General features: G+C 51.7%; 9 non-coding genes and 3 pseudogenes across 9 annotated transcripts; all 12 read left to right on the forward strand.

Annotated features, from left to right (window-relative positions):
- Positions 1 to 584: 584 nt before the first annotated feature.
- LOC123740378 (uncharacterized) lies at positions 585 to 757 on the forward strand (annotated as a pseudogene).
- A 560-nt stretch (positions 758 to 1,317) lies between these two features.
- LOC123740462 (U5 spliceosomal RNA) lies at positions 1,318 to 1,434 on the forward strand. The gene has a single exon (XR_006768351.1). It is a non-coding gene; the product is annotated as a U5 spliceosomal RNA (small nuclear RNA).
- A 345-nt stretch (positions 1,435 to 1,779) lies between these two features.
- On the forward strand, positions 1,780 to 1,970 carry LOC123740374 (U2 spliceosomal RNA). Its single transcript, XR_006768299.1, has one exon. It is a non-coding gene; the product is annotated as a U2 spliceosomal RNA (small nuclear RNA).
- A 563-nt stretch (positions 1,971 to 2,533) lies between these two features.
- Positions 2,534 to 2,650, forward strand: LOC123740463 (U5 spliceosomal RNA). Its single transcript, XR_006768352.1, has one exon. It is a non-coding gene; the product is annotated as a U5 spliceosomal RNA (small nuclear RNA).
- Positions 2,651 to 8,372: 5,722 nt separating this feature from the next.
- LOC123740617 (uncharacterized) lies at positions 8,373 to 8,550 on the forward strand (annotated as a pseudogene).
- A 556-nt stretch (positions 8,551 to 9,106) lies between these two features.
- LOC123740464 (U5 spliceosomal RNA) lies at positions 9,107 to 9,223 on the forward strand. Its single transcript, XR_006768353.1, has one exon. It is a non-coding gene; the product is annotated as a U5 spliceosomal RNA (small nuclear RNA).
- Positions 9,224 to 9,573: 350 nt separating this feature from the next.
- LOC123740609 (U2 spliceosomal RNA) lies at positions 9,574 to 9,763 on the forward strand. Its single transcript, XR_006768485.1, has one exon. It is a non-coding gene; the product is annotated as a U2 spliceosomal RNA (small nuclear RNA).
- A 556-nt stretch (positions 9,764 to 10,319) lies between these two features.
- LOC123740465 (U5 spliceosomal RNA) lies at positions 10,320 to 10,436 on the forward strand. The gene has a single exon (XR_006768354.1). It is a non-coding gene; the product is annotated as a U5 spliceosomal RNA (small nuclear RNA).
- A 2,288-nt stretch (positions 10,437 to 12,724) lies between these two features.
- On the forward strand, positions 12,725 to 12,896 carry LOC123740354 (uncharacterized; annotated as a pseudogene).
- A 556-nt stretch (positions 12,897 to 13,452) lies between these two features.
- Positions 13,453 to 13,569, forward strand: LOC123740466 (U5 spliceosomal RNA). Its single transcript, XR_006768355.1, has one exon. It is a non-coding gene; the product is annotated as a U5 spliceosomal RNA (small nuclear RNA).
- A 2,285-nt stretch (positions 13,570 to 15,854) lies between these two features.
- Positions 15,855 to 16,040, forward strand: LOC123740405 (U2 spliceosomal RNA). The gene has a single exon (XR_006768304.1). It is a non-coding gene; the product is annotated as a U2 spliceosomal RNA (small nuclear RNA).
- Positions 16,041 to 16,614: 574 nt separating this feature from the next.
- LOC123740467 (U5 spliceosomal RNA) lies at positions 16,615 to 16,731 on the forward strand. The gene has a single exon (XR_006768356.1). It is a non-coding gene; the product is annotated as a U5 spliceosomal RNA (small nuclear RNA).
- Positions 16,732 to 18,057: the final 1,326 nt, after the last annotated feature.

An 18,057-nucleotide genomic window follows, 5' to 3' on the forward strand; every position in this document is an offset into this window, starting at 1 on the left:
GCAAGTTATGAGAACGTTTTGCCTTTTACTCCACCACTTAAAAGGACTAAAAAGGGGGAGCGCTCAAGGAGGAAAGGTGGTAAAAGAGGGGGGAGGGCAGATCAGGGGGGAGGGGAGGGGGAGGTTGCAGGGCCCTCGTGGGCTCCCTCTTCCTTCTCCTTTACACCCCTATCTGAGCTGGACCTCACAGGAATGGCCCAGGATTGGGCGATGGAGGGAGGTTTAAGCTCCCTGTTTAGGGGCATGGGGTCCCCGGGCCGGAGTCGGGAGGGGGTGGTGGATTTGAGTGGGGGCACAAGGCACAGAGTGTGGGTGTGCCGGATATTGATTTTGTTTCCAGGGGAGAGGGGATGGTGGCCGACGGTGGAGCGTCAGGAGTGGAGGAGGCGTCCCCGTCGGTCGGGAGTATAGGGTGAGTTTCTTTGGGTATTTGATGTGGGTATGGGTTTTGGTTTGTAGGTGGGAAGGGCAGGGAAGACGAGTTTTTGTTTTGGGGTTTTAGTGTTTGTGTTGTAGTTTATAAATGCCTAGTTATGATTTTTGATTGATATATGGTTTTGTATTGAAAGGCTTGAATGTAATAAATATATTTTGTAAAAAAAAAATCTGTTCTTATCAGTTTAATATCTGATACGTCCCCCATCGGGGACTACATATTAAATGGATTTTTCGAACAGGGAGTCGGAAATGGGGCTTGCTCCGTCCGCTCCACGCATCGACCCGGTATTGCAGTACCTCCGGGAACGGTGCAACACTTTTCTCCCATTGTCAAGGAAAAAGAAATACACCAAGCTATGTAAAACAGCTAGCAGAAGAAGAGAAGGAATGAAAAAGAAGAATCATCCAAACTGAAACAAGTGCGAAGCCCCCTTCATGGGGGTCCCCGTTTTCCGCCATTTTACTTAAAAAAAAAAAAAAAAAAAAAAAAACATTGGCCAGGAGAGTGTGTGTGTGTGTGTGTGTGTGTGTGTGTGTGTGTGTGTGTGTGTGTGTGTGTGTGTGTGTGTGTGTGTGTGTTTTGAGCCCCCCCCCAAAAAATACAATCACTTCACCAGGATTGTGTGTGTGTGTGTGTTTTGAGCCCCCCCAAAAATACAATCACTTCACCAGGATTGTCTATCTATCTATCTATCTGTCTGTCTGTCTGTCTGTCTGTCTGTCTGTCTGTCTGTCTGTCTGTCTGTCTGTCTGTCTGTCTGTCTGTGACTTTTTACCCACAGCCCTCGAAAACTTGGAAGAGTGGGTTCGGGGACCACCGCGGGGACCCGGCCTAGAGTGCACCGTGTGTGTCTCGGGCCCCGACCTCTGACTTCCATACGACTCTGGTTTCTCTTCATTACGCACAAGCCTTTCGCCTTTTACTAAAGACTTCCGTGGAGAGGAACACTTACGAGTTCAACGTATTTTTGGAAGGGCTTTGCTTCTGGCAGAGCCCGGTATCTTGTTTCAAGAGAAATTGACAGAGATGACGCCGAGACTTTTGCTCAGGCGTTTGACTTGAAGCCGGCTGACCGACCGGCGTATTTTTCCACTCAAAGTAGTCGCTCGGGCAATTGAGTTCAAGCCCGACGATGACTGGTGTATTTGCCGGGCATTGAACAAATAGTCGCACTAGGATTAAAGAGCTAGTGACCTAACGACGCATTAGCGACTTTTAAAAAAAAACACACCCGCCTGTCACCAGGGAAGCGTTGGGTGAGGAGGAGCCAACTTTTGCCAAACCGATGAGGTCTGCCGAGGCCCCCGGGGCCGGCGGGTGCAGGGGTCAATTTGTGGGTTATCGCTTCTCGGCCTTTTGGCTCAGATCAAGTGTAGTATCTGTTCTTATCAGTTTAATATCTGATACGTCCCCCATCGGGGGACTACATATTAAATGGATTTTTCGAACAGGGAGTCGGAAATGGGGCTTGCTCCGTCCGCTCCACGCATCGACCCGGTATTGCAGTACCTCCGGGAACGGTGCAACACTTTTCTCCCATTGTCAAGGAAAAAGAAATACACCAAGCTATGTAAAACAGCTAGCAGAAGAAGAGAAGGAATGAAAAAAGAAGAATCATCCAAACTGAAACAAGTGCGAAGCCCCCTTCATGGGGGTCCCCGTTTTCCCGCCATTTTACTTAAAAAAAAAAAAAAAAAAAAAAAAACATTGGCCAGGAGAGTGTGTGTGTGTGTGTGTGTGTGTGTGTGTGTGTGTGTGTGTGTGTGTGTGTGTGTGTGTGTGTGTGTGTGTGTGTTTTGAGCCCCCCAAAAAAAATACAATCACTTCACCAGGATTGTGTGTGTGTGTGTGTTTTGAGCCCCCCCAAAAATACAATCACTTCACCAGGATTGTCTATCTATCTATCTATCTGTCTGTCTGTCTGTCTGTCTGTCTGTCTGTCTGTCTGTCTGTCTGTCTGTCTGTCTGTCTGTCTGTCTGTGACTTTTTACCCACAGCCCTCGAAAACTTGGAAGAGTGGGTTCGGGGACCACCGCGGGGACCCGGCCTAGAGTGCACCGTGTGTGTCTCGGGCCCCGACCTCTGACTTCCATACGACTCTGGTTTCTCTTCATTACGCACAAGCCTTTCGCCTTTTACTAAAGACTTCCGTGGAGAGGAACACTTACGAGTTCAACGTATTTTTGGAAGGGCTTTGCTTCTGGCAGAGCCCGGTATCTTGTTTCAAGAGAAATTGACAGAGATGACGCCGAGACTTTTTGCTCAGGCGTTTGACTTGAAGCCGGCTGACCGACCGGCGTATTTTTTCCACTCAAAGTAGTCGCTCGGGCAATTGAGTTCAAGCCCGACGATGACTGGTGTATTTGCCGGGCATTGAACAAATAGTCGCACTAGGATTAAAGAGCTAGTGACCTAACGACGCATTAGCGACTTTTAAAAAAAAAACACACCCGCCTGTCACCAGGGAAGCGTTGGGTGAGGAGGAGCCAACTTTTGCCAAACCGATGAGGTCTGCCGAGGCCCCCGGGGGCCCGGCGGGTGCAGGGGTCAATTTGTGGGTTATCGCTTCTCGGCCTTTTGGCTCAGATCAAGCTTGGTACTGCGGTGCCCCAGAGCTCGCTGAGTCAGAAGGTCGGAGGTAGGAGGGCGATAGTTTTTTTGTTGAGTGAAAAACTTTTTCCATTTTTGCTACTTTATTTTTTGGGCTTCTTTTAAGAGAGCATTTTTGGTTTTTGAGGAGCGTGTCATTGTCCAGGACGGAAATGGCACGCTACTCTTCCAACAAGGTGATGCCTGGTACCGGGATGGCAAATACGGTGAGATTCGCTTGGAGGAATAAAGAAATGGAACAGTTTGGAAGAGAGACATTCGGGAGAACCATTTTAATGGGGATCCTGAATTTGGAAGTGAAGGACGTGCTATGCCTCCAAGCGAATCCCATGGAGGGAGCTTTTGACGTGACACTGCACAAAGAGGAGAAGCATGAAGAGGTACTAAGGAAGGCAAGAGAGGTTGGGAAAGAAGGACCCCTGTGCCATTACGAGGTGACCAGCCTGGCTAAGAACAATTTCAGGGTGGTCACCGTCACTATATATAACCCACATGTAAAGGATGAGGAGGTGAGGGCCTTTCTGGGGAGATATGTTGATAATGTCTCCTCAGCGAGGCACCTCAGGGACTCCCTGGGATTCTGGAACGGGAGGAGAGGGTTCCAGGTCCTTCTCAGGGAGGACCCGAAGGGTTTGGGTGGCTACCTCCATCCCCCGGCGATGTTCTCCCTGGGGGCTGACAGGGGACATTGTTTTATGCCCGTCAGCCTCCGTTCTGCAGGCGTTGTATGGCCTACGGTCATATCCTGGCCTCGTGCAACACCAGAAAGTGCAGGTTCTGTGGGTCGGGAGAGCACGAGGCCAAGGATTGTGACGAGCCCAAGGCTTGCCACGGGTGTGGCTCGTCAACACACCTGTGGCGTGATTGCCCGGCTCGTCAAAGGTCGTACGCGTCTGCAGCTGGAGGGGGAACGGGGGATGGGGGAAGAAGAGAAAGAAAGGGACCGGAAGACAGTGATGGCACAGGGGAAAAGACTGGACGGGAAGAGGACGGGAGGAAGGAGGCTGCGAGAGGAGAGAGGCAAGGACAAAAGAAGGCTGGAACAAAAGGAGAGGAGGGGAAGGTGGTGGAAGGAGGTGAAGGAGAAGAGGAGAAGGAGACTGGGACAGTAGAGAGAGCGGAGGTGGAGGAGGGAACGGCGACGGAAATGGAGGAGATGGGACCAGAAGAAGGAGCTGAGAAGAAAGGAGGAGTGAAGGAGTGGGGGGGACAGTATGTCAAGCGCCCTCATTGAAGAGATGAGGGGGATGGTGGAGGAGCTGGCAGGGAGGGGGGAGTGGTGTCTCCCCGATACCTCCAACGCAAAGAAGAAAGGGAAGAGGAGGAGCGGCTCGACAGGCTGTGAGGGGGGGGAAGGGGGCAAGCGAGGGATGGGGGAGGGAAGGACGCCCTTGTCCTCGCTGTTTTCCTCGGGCCCTCAACATCTGGCGGAGGGAGACTCCCAGGGAGTGGAGCTGGGCTGGGTGTCTGAGGGGGGATCTCAACTCCTGCTTGGGGAGTTGGGGTCCCCTGCTCTAGACCTCAGTCCAGCAGCCTACAGGGAGAGAGGAACGGAGGGTGTTGGTGGGGAACCCAGGATGCAGGGCACTCCAAGGCCTAACACCATGCCTGCATCCTGGGTTGGAGAGATGGAGGAGGACGGGGGGACGTCAGGAGAGGAGAAGACGTCCCCGCCGGATGAGGAGAAGCAGGGGAGCATTGGGTGAGTCTCCTGTTTTTTGTTGTTATTTTGGGGTTTAAGTGTGTTGAAATAAGGGTTTTGTTTTTAAATTACAAATTTCTGTTAATTTTTTTAGTTTAAATGTAAGGGGTTTGAGGGATTTTGTTAAGAGGAGGGCGGTTTTTAGTTTATTGGAAGGGGTGGGTTTTGATGTTTGTTTTTTACAGGAGGTTCACCTGAGGGATGGAGGGGATGTCAAAAGGTTTAGTAGGGAGTGGGATAAGGGGGAGTCGTATTGGGGTATAGGTGGGGTTCACTCTACGGGGGTGGGGATTTTGTTTGGGAATAGGGAGGTGAAGGTGGAGGGCACGTTTGTTGTGATGCAAGGGAGGGTTATGGGGGTGGATGTCACTTTTAGGGATAGTAGGTATAGGTTAGTGGTGGTGTATGGGCCGCAGGTGGCGGCAGACAGGAGGGAGATGGTGGACTGTCTGACGCCCCTGTGTGTTACAAATAGGCACTTAGTGATAGGGGGGGATTTTAATATAGATTTAGGGTTAGCGGGGGATAGTAGTGCAGGCGCCATCACCGGGCTAATGGCTTGCCATGGTCTGGTTGATGGAGGCCTGCACTCTACTCCGACAATGGCTGGTCCCACATGGCGCAACTCCCGGGGGGTTGCGCGGAGGCTCGACTACATTTTCCTATCTAGGTCTTTGGGTCAGTTGTCTGGGCGGCTGTTGCCTGTGTTCTTCTCAGATCACGACGGGGTGCTCCTGCAGGTGGGGTCGCCAGTCTGCCTCTTCGGTAGGGGGGTACTGGAAATTAGATCGGGATGTGCTGGAGGAGCAAGTTTTCGTTGACACCTTTTTTGGTTTCTTTCGGGGCTTGAAGGCCTCCGGTCCATGTGCGAGGGGTGTTAGAGTGGTGGGATTTAGTTAAGGTAAGGATTAGGGCTTTTATAATAGGATATTGTAAGAGGAAAAAAAGGGAGGAAAGGAGGGAGGTGGATCGTATCCAAAGGTTGCTCGAACTCGAGTACGAGGCAGGCAACCTCGGCGGGTCGATTGACTGGGAGAGATCCACTGACCTGAAGGCGCAGCTCAGGGAGCTGCAGGAGCGGAAGGCTCGAGCTTTCCTGGAGCGTGCGCATAATGGCTTTCTAGAACATAATGAGACTTGTTCCGCTATGTTCTTTAAGTCGGTTAGGGGCAGACAGAGTAGGAAGATAATGCATGGGGTGAGGAAAGAAGATGGTAGCATAGTTAGAAAACCGGAGGAAATGGTCAGGGTGACAACTGATCATTTCCGAGGTTTATTTAAAGAGAGGGTAATAGATGTAGAGCAGGGAAATGTGTTTTTAGAACACTTGTCCCGGCGATTGCCGGAGGACATTAGAGATGTGATGGAGGCTCAGATCTCCCTCGAGGAGGTTGAGAGCGCTCTCAGGAGGATGGGAAAAGGGAAGGTGCCTGGGATGGATGGGCTGCCGGCAGAGTTTTACCTCAAGTTTTGGGGTATACTTGGACCAGTGGTCCTCGAAGTCTTGAAGGCCATCCTTGAGACGGGGGTCCCGGGGGGATCAATGGCGGTCGGTGTGCTGTCACTTCTTTATAAGAAGGGGGAAGCAACTGACCTTGGCAACTGGCGGCCGTTGACCATGCTGTGCGTAGATTACAAGCTACTTGCAAAGGTTTTAGCAGACCGGTTGCGCACAGCCCTTCCCTACGTCGTCCACGAGGATCAGACGTGTGGGGTAGAGGGACGCTCTATTAGGTGGAACCTACAGTTGATCAGGGACTCCATCGCTTGGGTAGAAGATAGAGGGCTGCCTTTAATGGTAGCAGCGCTTGATCAGGCGAAAGCCTTTGATCGCGTGAATAGATCCTTTCTATTCAGGGTGTTAGGCAGATTAGGATTTGGGGAGAAGTTTATAGGATGGATCCGTACTTTATATGTCGGAGCGGGGTGCCGGGTTAGCGTTAACAGTCACTTAGGTGACGTTTTTGACCTCTCGTCTGGGGTCAGGCAGGGATGCCCGCTCTCGGCTCTCCTCTTCGTTCTGTACATGGAGCCTCTGGGGGCTGCCATTAGGGCAGACACAGGGGTGGAGGGCTTGCTGATCCCTGGAAGTGGCGGTCTCCGTGTCAAGTTGACACAGTACGCCGACGACACATCCTTGCTGCTTTGCAAGGACTCGTGCTTGACAAGGTCCCTTGCCATTATTGGGGATTTCACCCGAGCGTCGGGGCGGTTCTGAACCACGCGAAGTCTTCCGTTAAATTTTTCGGAAGATGGAGTGGTAGGACGGATGTGCCCGGAGGGTTATCTCTCTGTAACGGGGCCCTGAGAGTTCTCGGGGTCCACTTTGAGACCTCCGGCTCAGCGACGCTGAACTGGAACATGGGCATCGCAGTGGTACAGAGGAAGCTAGCGATGTGGAGGGCTAGGTCTTTGTCCTTTTTAGGCAAGGTCCTGGTTCTCAAGGTGGATGTACTGCCATCTCTTTTGTATTTGGCGTACATCTACCCATTGCCGGCTTGTCTGAGGAGGCCTCTAGTGAGGCTAGTGTTTCAGTTCATGTGGGGTGGCAGGTACGAGTGGGTCGCCAGGGCACGCATGATCTGTCCCATCGGGGAGGGAGGTAGGGGGGTACCACATCTCCCCCTCAAGCTGGACGCAATTTTTGTTTCTTTTCTGTTAACGGAGCTTGCTCAGCCGGTACTACACCCGTCCGGTTACTTCCTGCGGGTGTTCTTCTCGTATCAGGCGAGAAGCGTAATGGTGTGGTCTAACACGGGTCCTCGGGCGGAACAGCTGCCGTGGCACTTTGGCCATGCGGCCAAGTGGCTGCGTGCGCACCCCGAGGTTGAAGTCGCCCGAGTAGGTTTAGATCACAGGCACCTGTACGAGGAGGTTAGACGGGCAGTAAGTCCGGCACCTGTAGTGGGCATCCCGGCGGCGGTCTGGGAGGGAGTGCAGGCGCGGGGCCTGGACAACAGGCTCAAGGACCTGAATTGGTTGAGCCTCCACAAGTGTTTGCCGGTACGCTCCACCATGTACCGGCATAGCTTGGCGCGATCCCCCACCTGCCCAAGACCTTCTTGTGGCAGGGAGGAGACTGTGCGCCATGTCTTTTGGGACTGTGCCATTGCCGGAGTAGTATGGGCAAAGGCACGGGTGTTGTTAGGAAGGGTTAGAGGTGATTTTGTTTTGACGTGGGCTAGGTTAGAGAGAGGTGTAGGGAGAGCGAGGGGCACGGATAGGGATAGAGTTTCTGCTCTGGCTTCTCATGAGCCTCTTTAAGCGAGGGCTGTGGGAAGCCAGGCAGAACATGGTCAAGACAGGGAGAGATTGGGGGGTGGAAGGAATAGTGAGGAGGGTGGAAGCAGATTTGAGGGGGAGGATGAAGAGGGAGGAGACGAAGTGGGGCAGCACGCTGCACGGGAGAGATGGAAGGGGGATTAGGGCTGGGGTTATTTTAGAATAGGGACGGGGGAGATAGGGAAAGGTAGTGTGTAGGATGACGGGGAGGGACGATGCTCCCCTGAGTTTTGTTTTGGGGTTTTTGGTTTGTTTTGTTTTGTAAATTAAAATGCCATTCTATTGATTTTGTATGAAAGGTATGATTTTGTATTGAATGAATGGCATAGAACGTAATAAATTATTTTTTCTAAAAAAAAAAAAATCTGTTCTTATCAGTTTAATATCTGATACGTCCCCCATCGGGGGACTACATATTAAATGGATTTTTCGAACAGGGAGTCGGAAATGGGGCTTGCTCCGTCCGCTCCACGCATCGACCCGGTATTGCAGTACCTCCGGGAACGGTGCAACACTTTTCTCCCATTGTCAAGGAAAAAGAAATACACCAAGCTATGTAAAACAGCTAGCAGAAGAAGAGAAGGAATGAAAAAGAAGAATCATCCAAACTGAAACAAGTGCGAAGCCCCCTTCATGGGGGTCCCCGTTTTCCCGCCATTTTACTTAAAAAAAAAAAAAAAAAAAAAACATTGGCCAGGAGAGTGTGTGTGTGTGTGTGTGTGTGTGTGTGTGTGTGTGTGTGTGTGTGTGTGTGTGTGTGTGTGTGTGTGTGTTTTGAGCCCCCCCAAAAAAATACAATCACTTCACCAGGATTGTGTGTGTGTGTGTGTTTTTGAGCCCCCCAAAAATACAATCACTTCACCAGGATTGTCTATCTATCTATCTATCTGTCTGTCTGTCTGTCTGTCTGTCTGTCTGTCTGTCTGTCTGTCTGTCTGTCTGTCTGTCTGTCTGTCTGTGACTTTTTACCCACAGCCCTCGAAAACTTGGAAGAGTGGGTTCGGGGACCACCCGCGGGGACCCGGCCTAGAGTGCACCGTGTGTGTCTCGGGCCCCGACCTCTGACTTCCATACGACTCTGGTTTCTCTTCATTACGCACAAGCCTTTCGCCTTTTACTAAAGACTTCCGTGGAGAGGAACACTTACGAGTTCAACGTATTTTTGGAAGGGCTTTGCTTCTGGCAGAGCCCGGTATCTTGTTTCAAGAGAAATTGACAGAGATGACGCCGAGACTTTTTGCTCAGGCGTTTGACTTGAAGCCGGCTGACCGACCGGCGTATTTTTTCCACTCAAAGTAGTCGCTCGGGCAATTGAGTTCAAGCCCGACGATGACTGGTGTATTTGCCGGGCATTGAACAAATAGTCGCACTAGGATTAAAGAGCTAGTGACCTAACGACGCATTAGCGACTTTATAAAAAAAAAACACACCCGCCTGTCACCAGGGAAGCGTTGGGTGAGGAGGAGCCAACTTTTGCCAAACCGATGAGGTCTGCCGAGGCCCCCGGGAGCCCGAGCGGGTGCAGGGGTCAATTTGTGGGTTATCGCTCTCGGCCTTTTGGCTCAGATCAAGTGTAGTATCTGTTCTTATCAGTTTAATATCTGATACGTCCCCATCGGGGGACTACATATTAAATGGATTTTTCGAACAGGGAGTCGGAAATGGGGCTTGCTCCGTCCGCTCCACGCATCGACCGGTATTGCAGTACCTCCGGGAACGGTGCAACACTTTTCTCCCATTGTCAAGGAAAAGAAATACACCAAGCTATGTAAAACAGCTAGCAGAAGAAGAGAAGGAATGAAAAAGAAGAATCATCCAAACTGAAACAAGTGCGAAGCCCCCTTCATGGGGGTCCCCGTTTTCCGCCATTTTACTTAAAAAAAAAAAAAAAAAAAAAAACATTGGCCAGGAGAGTGTGTGTGTGTGTGTGTGTGTGTGTGTGTGTGTGTGTGTGTGTGTGTGTGTGTGTGTGTGTGTGTGTGTGTTTGAGCCCCCCCCCAAAAAATACAATCACTTCACCAGGATTGTGTGTGTGTGTGTGTTTTTGAGCCCCCCCCAAAAATACAATCACTTCACCAGGATTGTCTATCTATCTATCTATCTGTCTGTCTGTCTGTCTGTCTGTCTGTCTGTCTGTCTGTCTGTCTGTCTGTCTGTCTGTCTGTCTGTCTGTGACTTTTTACCCACAGCCCTCGAAAACTTGGAAGAGTGGGTTCGGGGACCACCGCGGGGACCCGGCCTAGAGTGCACCGTGTGTGTCTCGGGCCCCGACCTCTGACTTCCATACGACTCTGGTTTCTCTTCATTACGCACAAGCCTTTCGCCTTTTACTAAAGACTTCCGTGGAGAGGAACACTTACGAGTTCAACGTATTTTTGGAAGGGCTTTGCTTCTGGCAGAGCCCGGTATCTTGTTTCAAGAGAAATTGACAGAGATGACGCCGAGACTTTTGCTCAGGCGTTTGACTTGAAGCCGGCTGACCGACCGGCGTATTTTTCCACTCAAAGTAGTCGCTCGGGCAATTGAGTTCAAGCCCGACGATGACTGGTGTATTTGCCGGGCATTGAACAAATAGTCGCACTAGGATTAAAGAGCTAGTGACCTAACGACGCATTAGCGACTTTTAAAAAAAAAACACACCCGCCTGTCACCAGGGAAGCGTTGGGTGAGGAGGAGCCAACTTTTGCCAAACCGATGAGGTCTGCCGAGGCCCCCGGGGGCCCGGCGGGTGCAGGGGTCAATTTGTGGGTTATCGCTTCTCGGCCTTTTGGCTCAGATCAAGCTTGGTACCGAGGTGCCCCAAAGCCCGCTGAGCCAAAAGGTCGAAGGAAGGCCGGAGGGAGGAAAGGTTTGGAGTGTGGGAGACGGTTTTTTTCCATTTTCAAAAAATAATTTTTCTAGTGGCTTCTTTTTAAGAGAGCTTTTTTTCAAGATGGCTCGACATGCTCCAAACAAGATGCCTGGAGTCGGGATAGCGAACACGGTGAGGTTCGCCTGGAGGAACAAGGAGATGGAGCCGTTTGGGAGGGAGACCTTTGGGAGAAAAATATTGATTGGGATCCTAAAGTTGGAGGTGGGGGGAAGTGTTGTGCCTCCAGGCGAACCCACTGGAGGTGGCTTACGACGTGACGCTCCACAAAGAAGACAGGTATGAGGACGTGATGAGGAGGGCGAGAGAAGTGGGAAAGGATGGACCGATGTGTCATTACGAGGTGACCAGCCTGGGAAAAACTAATTTCCGGGTGGTCACGGTTAATATGTATAACCCTCATGTGAAGGACGAGGAGGTGAGGACTTTCCTTGGGCGCTACATGGACAATGTCTCCTCGGCAAGGCTCCTCAGGGACTCCCTGGGCTTCTGGGATGGGAAGAGAGGATTCCAGGCGTTGCTCAGGGAGGACCCTGAGGGGTTGGGGTTACCTCCATCCGCCGGCGATGTTCTCCTGGGGGCTGACAGGGGGACGTTGTATTATGCACGTCAGCCCCCGTTCTGCAGGCGTTGTATGGCCTATGGTCATATCCTCGCCTCGTGCAGCACAAAGAAGTGCAGGTATTGTGGATCTGCGGAGCACGAGGCGAGGGACTGTGACGCGCCGAAGGCATGTCACGGGTGTGGCATGATTACGCACCTGTGGCGTGAATGCCCGGCGCGTCACCGGTCATACGCGTCTGCAGCTGGGGGAGCGAGAGCCGGGGATGGGGGAAGAAGAGGAGGGGACAAAGAAACAAGAACTGGCACAGAGGAAAAGGACACACGGCGGGAGAAGAAGGACAGAGCGACAGTAGGAGAAGAAGAGGAAAAGGAAGAAGTGGACATGGTGGAATCGGAGGGGCGGGAGGCTGAAGGAGAGGAGGAGCAGGAGGCTGAAGGAGAGAAGGAGCAGGAGGAGGAAGGAGATAAGAGAGTGGAGGGGTCGGAGAAGACGGCGGTGGAGAAGGAGCTGGAGAAGGGAACAGAGAAGGAGGAGACAGGGAAGACGGAGGTGGAGAGGAAGGAGACTGAAGGGGAGGAGACAGAGAAGGCAGTGGTGGCGGGACCAGAGGGAGAGGGAGTGAAGGAGGGGGGGGCAGTAAAAAAGGGGAACCACGGGTAGAGGTGGAGAAGGAGGCAAGTTATGAGAACGTTTTGCCTTTACTCCACCACTTAAAAGGACTAAAAAAGGGGGAGCGCTCAAGGAGGAAAGGTGGTAAAAGAGGGGGGAGGGCAGATCAGGGGGAGGGGGAGGGGGAGGTTGCAGGGCCCTCGTGGGCTCCCTCTTCCTTCTCCTTTACACCCCTATCTGAGCTGGACCTCACAGGAATGGCCCAGGATTGGGCGATGGAGGGAGGTTTAAGCTCCCTGTTTAGGGGCATGGGGTCCCCGGGCCGGAGTCGGGAGGGGTGGTGGATTTGAGTGGGGGGCACAAGGCACAGAGTGTGGGTGTGCCGGATATTGATTTTGTTTCCAGGGGAGAGGGATGGTGGCCGACGGTGGAGCGTCAGGAGTGGAGGAGGCGTCCCCGTCGGTCGGGAGTATAGGGTGAGTTTCTTTGGGTATTTGATGTGGGTATGGGTTTTGGTTTGTAGGTGGGAAGGGCAGGGAAGACGAGTTTTTGTTTTGGGGTTTTAGTGTTTGTGTTGTAGTTTATAAATGCCTAGTTATGATTTTTGATTGATATATGGTTTTGTATTGAAAGGCTTGAATGTAATAAATATATTTTGTAAAAAAAATCTGTTCTTATCAGTTTAATATCTGATACGTCCCCCATCGGGGGACTACATATTAAATGGATTTTTCGAACAGGGAGTCGGAAATGGGGCTTGCTCCGTCCGCTCCACGCATCGACCCGGTATTGCAGTACCTCCGGGAACGGTGCAACACTTTTCTCCCATTGTCAAGGAAAAAGAAATACACCAAGCTATGTAAAACAGCTAGCAGAAGAAGAGAAGGAATGAAAAAGAAGAATCATCCAAACTGAAACAAGTGCGAAGCCCCCTTCATGGGGGTCCCCGTTTTCCCGCCATTTTACTTAAAAAAAAAAAAAAAAAAAAAAAAACATTGGCCAGGAGAGGTGTGTGTGTGTGTGTGTGTGTGTGTGTGTGTGTGTGTGTGTGTGTGTGTGTGTGTGTGTGTGTGTGTGTGTTTTGAGCCCCCCAAAAAAATACAATCACTTCACCAGGATTGTGTGTGTGTGTGTGTTTTTGAGCCCCCCCAAAAATACAATCACTTCACCAGGATTGTCTATCTATCTATCTATCTGTCTGTCTGTCTGTCTGTCTGTCTGTCTGTCTGTCTGTCTGTCTGTCTGTCTGTCTGTCTGTCTGTGACTTTTTACCCACAGCCCTCGAAAACTTGGAAGAGTGGGTTCGGGGACCACCCGCGGGGACCCGGCCTAGAGTGCACCGTGTGTGTCTCGGGCCCCGACCTCTGACTTCCATACGACTCTGGTTTCTCTTCATTACGCACAAGCCTTTCGCCTTTTACTAAAGACTTCCGTGGAGAGGAACACTTACGAGTTCAACGTATTTTTGGAAGGGCTTTGCTTCTGGCAGAGCCCGGTATCTTGTTTCAAGAGAAATTGACAGAGATGACGCCGAGACTTTTGCTCAGGCGTTTGACTTGAAGCCGGCTGACCGACCGGCGTATTTTTTCCACTCAAAGTAGTCGCTCGGGCAATTGAGTTCAAGCCCGACGATGACTGGTGTATTTGCCGGGCATTGAACAAATAGTCGCACTAGGATTAAAGAGCTAGTGACCTAACGACGCATTAGCGACTTTTAAAAAAAACACACCCGCCTGTCACCAGGGAAGCGTTGGGTGAGGAGGAGCCAACTTTTGCCAAACCGATGAGGTCTGCCGAGGCCCCCGGGCAACCGGCGGGTGCAGGGGTCAATTTGTGGGTTATCGCTCTCGGCCTTTTGGCTCAGATCAAGCTTGGTACCGAGGTGCCCCAAAGCCCGCTGAGCCAAAAGGTCGAAGGAAGGCCGGAGGGAGGAAAGGTTTGGAGTGTGGGAGACGGTTTTTTTCCATTTTAAAAAATAATTTTTCTAGTGGCTTCTTTTTAAGAGAGCTTTTTTCAAGATGGCTCGACATGCTCCAAACAAGATGCCTGGAGTCGGGATAGCGAACACGGTGAGGTTCGCCTGGAGGAACAAGGAGATGGAGCCGTTTGGGAGGGAGACCTTTGGGAGAAAAATATTGATTGGGATCCTAAAGTTGGAGGTGGGGGGAAGTGTTGTGCCTCCAGGCGAACCCACTGGAGGTGGCTTACGACGTGACGCTCCACAAAGAAGACAGGTATGAGGACGTGATGAGGAGGGCGAGAGAAGTGGGAAAGGATGGACCGATGTGTCATTACGAGGTGACCAGCCTGGGAAAAACTAATTTCCGGGTGGTCACGGTTAATATGTATAACCCTCATGTGAAGGACGAGGAGGTGAGGACTTTCCTTGGGCGCTACATGGACAATGTCTCCTCGGCAAGGCTCCTCAGGGACTCCCTGGGCTTCTGGGATGGGAAGAGAGGATTCCAGGCGTTGCTCAGGGAGGACCCTGAGGGGTTGGGGTTACCTCCATCCGCCGGCGATGTTCTCCTGGGGGCTGACAGGGGACGTTGTATTATGCACGTCAGCCCCGTTCTGCAGGCGTTGTATGGCCTATGGTCATATCCTCGCCTCGTGCAGCACAAAGAAGTGCAGGTATTGTGGATCTGCGGAGCACGAGGCGAGGGACTGTGACGCGCCGAAGGCATGTCACGGGTGTGGCATGATTACGCACCTGTGGCGTGAATGCCCGGCGCGTCACCGGTCATACTGGCGTCTGCAGCTGGGGGAGCGAGAGCCGGGGATGGGGGAAGAAGAGGAGGGGACAAAGAAACAAGAACTGGCACAGAGGAAAAGGACACACGGCGGGAGAAGAAGGACAGAGCGACAGTAGGAGAAGAAGAGGAAAAGGAAGAAGTGGACATGGTGGAATCGGAGGGGCGGGAGGCTGAAGGAGAGGAGGAGCAGGAGGCTGAAGGAGAGAAGGAGCAGGAGGAGGAAGGAGATAAGAGAGTGGAGGGGTCGGAGAAGACGGCGGTGGAGAAGGAGCTGGAGAAGGGAACAGAGAAGGAGGAGACAGGGAAGACGGAGGTGGAGAGGAAGGAGACTGAAGGGGAGGAGACAGAGAAGGCAGTGGTGGCGGGACCAGAGGGAGAGGGAGTGAAGGAGGGGGGGCAGTAAAAAAGGGGAACCACGGGTAGAGGTGGAGAAGGAGGCAAGTTATGAGAACGTTTTGCCTTTTACTCCACCACTTAAAAGGACTAAAAAGGGGGAGCGCTCAAGGAGGAAAGGTGGTAAAAGAGGGGGGAGGGCAGATCAGGGGGGAGGGGAGGGGGAGGTTGCAGGGCCCTCGTGGGCTCCCTCTTCCTTCTCCTTTACACCCCTATCTGAGCTGGACCTCACAGGAATGGCCCAGGATTGGGCGATGGAGGGAGGTTTAAGCTCCCTGTTTAGGGGCATGGGGTCCCCGGGCCGGAGTCGGGAGGGGGTGGTGGATTTGAGTGGGGGGCACAAGGCACAGAGTGTGGGTGTGCCGGATATTGATTTTGTTTCCAGGGGAGAGGGGATGGTGGCCGACGGTGGAGCGTCAGGAGTGGAGGAGGCGTCCCCGTCGGTCGGGAGTATAGGGTGAGTTTCTTTGGGTATTTGATGTGGGTATGGGTTTTGGTTTGTAGGTGGGAAGGGCAGGGAAGACGAGTTTTTGTTTTGGGGTTTTAGTGTTTGTGTTGTAGTTTATAAATGCCTAGTTATGATTTTTGATTGATATATGGTTTTGTATTGAAAGGCTTGAATGTAATAAATATATTTTGTAAAAAAAAAAAAAAAAAAAAAAATCTGTTCTTATCAGTTTAATATCTGATACGTCCCCCATCGGGGGACTACATATTAAATGGATTTTTCGAACAGGGAGTCGGAAATGGGGCTTGCTCCGTCCGCTCCACGATCGACCCGGTATTGCAGTACCTCCGGGAACGGTGCAACACTTTTCTCCCATTGTCAAGGAAAAAGAAATACACCAAGCTATGTAAAACAGCTAGCAGAAGAAGAGAAGGAATGAAAAAAGAAGAATCATCCAAACTGAAACAAGTGCGAAGCCCCCTTCATGGGGGTCCCCCGTTTTCCCGCCATTTTACTTAAAAAAAAAAAAAAAAAAAAACATTGGCCAGGAGAGTGTGTGTGTGTGTGTGTGTGTGTGTGTGTGTGTGTGTGTGTGTGTGTGTGTGTGTTTTGAGCCCCCCCCCCAAAAAATACAATCACTTCACCAGGATTGTGTGTGTGTGTGTGTGTGTGTGTGTGTGTGTGTGTGTGTGTGTGTGTTGAGCCCCCCCAAAAAATACAATCACTTCACCAGGATTGTGTGTGTGTGTGTGTTTTGAGCCCCCCCAAAAATACAATCACTTCACCAGGATTTGTCTGTCTGTCTGTCTGTCTGTCGTTTTGTCTGTGACTTTTTACCCACAGCCCTCGAAAACTTGGAAGAGTGGGTTCGGGGACCACCCGCGGGGACCCGGCCTAGAGTGCACCGTGTGTGTCTCGGGCCCCGACCTCTGACTTCCATACGACTCTGGTTTCTCTTCATTACGCACAAGCCTTTCGCCTTTTACTAAAGACTTCCGTGGAGAGGAACACTTACGAGTTCAACGTATTTTTGGAAGGGCTTTGCTTCTGGCAGAGCCCGGTATCTTGTTTCAAGAGAAATTGACAGAGATGACGCCGAGACTTTTTGCTCAGGCGTTTGACTTGAAGCCGGCTGACCGACCGGCGTATTTTTTTCCACTCAAAGTAGTCGCTCGGGCAATTGAGTTCAAGCCCGACGATGACTGGTGTATTTGCCGGGCATTGAACAAATAGTCGCACTAGGATTAAAGAGCTAGTGACCTAACGACGCATTAGCGACTTTTAAAAAAAACACACCCGCCTGTCACCAGGGAAGCGTTGGGTGAGGAGGAGCCAACTTTTGCCAAACCGATGAGGTCTGCCGAGGCCCCGGGGACCGGCGGGTGCAGGGGTCAATTTGTGGGTTATCGCTTCTCGGCCTTTTGGCTCAGATCAAGCTTGGTACCGAGGTGCCCCAAAGCCCGCTGAGTCAGAAGGTCGAAGGCCGGAGGGAGTAAGAAGGAAAGCCAGTTAAGTTATTTTTCAACTTGGTTTCCGTTTTTTCCGTGAGGAGATGGCGAACAACAGTAGCGCAGGGTCGGTCCCCAGGACTGGACTTAAGAACACAATCCGTTTCGCTTGGAAGAAGGAAGAAGATACACGCTTGCCAAGAGATTCCTTTGGAAGAACCGTTTTGATGGGGGCCCTGAAAGTCAAAGTCCCAGAGGTTATGTGTCTGCAGGGAAATGCTATGGAGGAAGCATATGACGTGACCTTTCATACAGAAGGTATGTGCGACATTATAATGGACAGAGCCAAAGCGGCTGCTGGAGAGAAGCCATTGTCCTTTTTCAATGTAACATGTCTGTCTAAGACCAATTTCAGAACTATTAATGTACATATGTACAATCCTCATGTAACGGATATCGCCATAGGGGCATTTCTGGGCCGTTTTTGTGACGTCACATCAGGGGCAAGATATGTGAAGGACTCTTTGGGATTCTGGAATGGCCGCCGTCAGTTCCAGGTGCTCCTTAGGCCGGATAAGGAAGGGTTTGATGGCTTCCTACATCCCCCGGCGGTCTTTTCTCTGGGTTCGGACAGGGGGATGCTCTTTACACCCGTCAACCCCCTTTCTGTAAGAAATGTAGGGAGTATGGGCACGTTACAGCTGCCTGCAGTACAGGGAGATGCAGGTTTTGCAAATCGGGGGAGCATGAGGCAAAGGACTGTAGGGAGCCGAAGGAATGCCACGGGTGTGGTAGTAGGCTGCACCTGTTCCGGGACTGTCCGTCCTGTCGGCAGTCATATGCCGAGGCGACGGCAGGCAGAAAGGAAGGAGGAGACTCTGTGGGGGAACATCTGCAAAGAAGGGACCCTGGGTCTAGCAAGAAAGACCCAGAGAA

The sequence above is a fragment of the Salmo salar genome, unplaced genomic scaffold (genome assembly GCF_905237065.1).
Source record: "Salmo salar unplaced genomic scaffold, Ssal_v3.1, whole genome shotgun sequence".
Lineage (NCBI taxonomy): Eukaryota > Metazoa > Chordata > Actinopteri > Salmoniformes > Salmonidae > Salmo > Salmo salar.